This window comes from Lynx canadensis, chromosome C1, assembly GCF_007474595.2.
Source record: "Lynx canadensis isolate LIC74 chromosome C1, mLynCan4.pri.v2, whole genome shotgun sequence".
NCBI lineage: Eukaryota > Metazoa > Chordata > Mammalia > Carnivora > Felidae > Lynx > Lynx canadensis.
This window is the reverse complement of record NC_044310.1, coordinates 207,271,731-207,274,160: the sequence shown is the minus strand read 5'-3', so window position 1 is coordinate 207,274,160 and position 2,430 is coordinate 207,271,731. Positions and strand designations below refer to the sequence as shown.

The following is a 2,430-nucleotide window of genomic DNA, read 5'->3' as shown; positions in this document are numbered from 1 at the left end:
CTCTGTGCTGTCTACACTGTCTTTTGGTAATTTTCACTTTCGGATAAAGTCATTAGTTACATACAGATTCTCAAAATTATTGGCTCAGATTTGAGCAGAGTGTTCCGTAATTTGTCAAATATCTTTGAGCCAGATCATTTTTACATCCTCCTTATGCATATGTAATTCCTACCCCTTTTACTGATTCGATCAGACCAGGGTTGATCAGCCTTGACACCACTGATGTTTTAGGCCAAACAGGCCTCTGTCGTGGGGCCTGTCCTGGTGTTGTAGTAGAGGCCCAGGCAAGCATAAGGTCCTCCTCCTTCTCCTCCAGCTTTACTCCTTCCTATCCTGGCATTGGAGTCTGTTTTGCAACAGCCCTACCTCTACCCGCCAGATACCAGTAACACCAGCTGTTACCCTGTTGCGACAACCAAAAATATCTCCAGACATTGTCAAATGTCCCCTAGGGAAGGGGACGGGCAAAATCACCCACATTGAGAACTCCCGGTTTAGACAATCGTTTTCTAAATTTTTCAAATTTCATTTTGTATTTAAAGAAACAACTGTTGGATCCCTTAAACTTATGAGTAGGGAAACATGATGACTTCGGATGATGCCTGAATCCTCGCTGCTTATGTGACACAAATTTTTGAGCGGGTAAAGTTTGCCTCTGGGGTGACCCGCCTGCGTTGCGGGGTGCCTTGGAGTTGGTGATCTGCCTGTCAGTCTTTAACCCTGAAAGAGTAGACTGGTATGAAGGTAATAAATGAGGTGGAGAAGGGGAAAAAAAAAAGCCCTTGGATTCATTCTTTTGGTTCTATCAGTCTTTAGTCTCCTGATGTATTAATTTCTACTTTTATCTTTATTATTTTTGTTGGGCTTTCTTTGGATCTTTTTTTTTTTCTCCTAAATACCTGGATTGGCTGCTTCATTTATTTATTACCATTCTTATCTGTTTCACTCCATGGAGTGAAGCGGGTTGCCAGGGGGTGTCTGTATCCCCAGCCCAGCCATGCACAGGGATCTTCTTGTTCCACACTAATGGTCACTGGCTCTTTCACGGATGTTTCATCGCCAGGTGAAATCTGTGTTTTGCCAGCTCTTCCCAAAGTTCCCAGTTCTCTCCATGATTTGCATTTTTAGTGTTCTCGATTTTCCTTGAGGACTGAGTTGCCATTATTATTTATTTTCCTGTGTGCATTTGGTTCATTTCAGGGTGGAAAAAAGGGCAGACTTGCCTTTGATCCACCATATAATCCAAATCCAATGTACTAATTACGTAGGGTTTGATTTGGGCAAACTATATTGTGGGCTGCTGATTTCAACAATTACGCGCAATTCGGAGGAACGGTTACTTGTCATGTCACTTGCTTAGACCAGTCCTCAGAACCATGAAACAAAGCTTTATTTTGACGCACTAAATTGCCCCACCCCTCTGCCATTAGAAACGGCAACAGACAAATCCCAGTTTGATGCATTAATGATTTAAAATAATGCTTTTCTCTCCACAGAGGCATTTCGTGAGTGATGAGTTCTATATACCTGGTGGCTCAGTGTTTCTCATGATTGGAGGTGAAAGTGCCACCAGCAAAACGTGGATGTCAAGGAGCATTACCTGGATGGAAAACAGTGAGAGATGAGAGCCCTCTGCTTCCCCGTGGAAGCAAAGACTTTATGGACAAAGCCAGCCAACCTCACACACTTAACAAGTTGTTCGTACGCTTTTGTAAACAGGACAATACTCTTCGTGTCTTTCAACTACAATATCACGTTCAGATTTTAAACTTGCAACAATAGATACGCTGTCAGTCTCAAAGTTCTCTCCCGTTAGGCTGGGAAGACTTGAAATTAATGAAATTTAAACTCTGAAAACGACCCGCCACTCGGAGGCAGTAGCGACCATTTTATTAAAAACAGTTTGTCACTGTTAAGTGAAATGTCAAATTTTAGCTTGCGGTGGCAACACGGGGACAGAGTAAAAAAATCTAGTTGTTTTTCAGGATCTTATTCTTCCCACTTAGTCTTGTTGTGTTTCGTGCAGTGGAAACGTGATTTTTTTTTTTACCTACTTATAATTACTACATATACAATCAGACCAAATGAATTATAAGGTGCTCTAAAAGTTTGAAAGACACCAAATATTTGGGGCCAAGAGTTTGACTCTCTTTTTATTTTTTTTTAATGTTTTATTTTTATTTTTGACAGAGACAGAGACAGAGACAGAGCATGAGCGGGGGAGGGGCAGAGAGAGGGGGAGACACAGAATCGGAAGCAGGCTCCAGGCTCCGAGCTGTCAGCACAGAGCCCGACGCGACGCGGGGCTCGAACTCACAGACTGTGAGATCATGACCTGAGCCGAAGTCGGACGCTCAACCGACTGAACCACCCAGGCGCCCCTTGACTCTCTTTTTAAAGGGAACAGGCATTGCCTTTTTACAGCCCTGA

The 2,430-nt window shown here is 43.0% G+C and overlaps 1 non-coding gene across 1 annotated transcript; it reads left to right on the top strand.

The window, feature by feature from the left end:
• Nucleotides 1-555: 555 nt before the first annotated feature.
• LOC115522468 lies at nt 556-707 on the top strand. Its single transcript, XR_003971389.1, has one exon. It is a non-coding gene; the product is annotated as a U12 minor spliceosomal RNA (small nuclear RNA).
• The last annotated feature ends 1,723 nt before the right edge of the window (nt 708-2,430 follow it).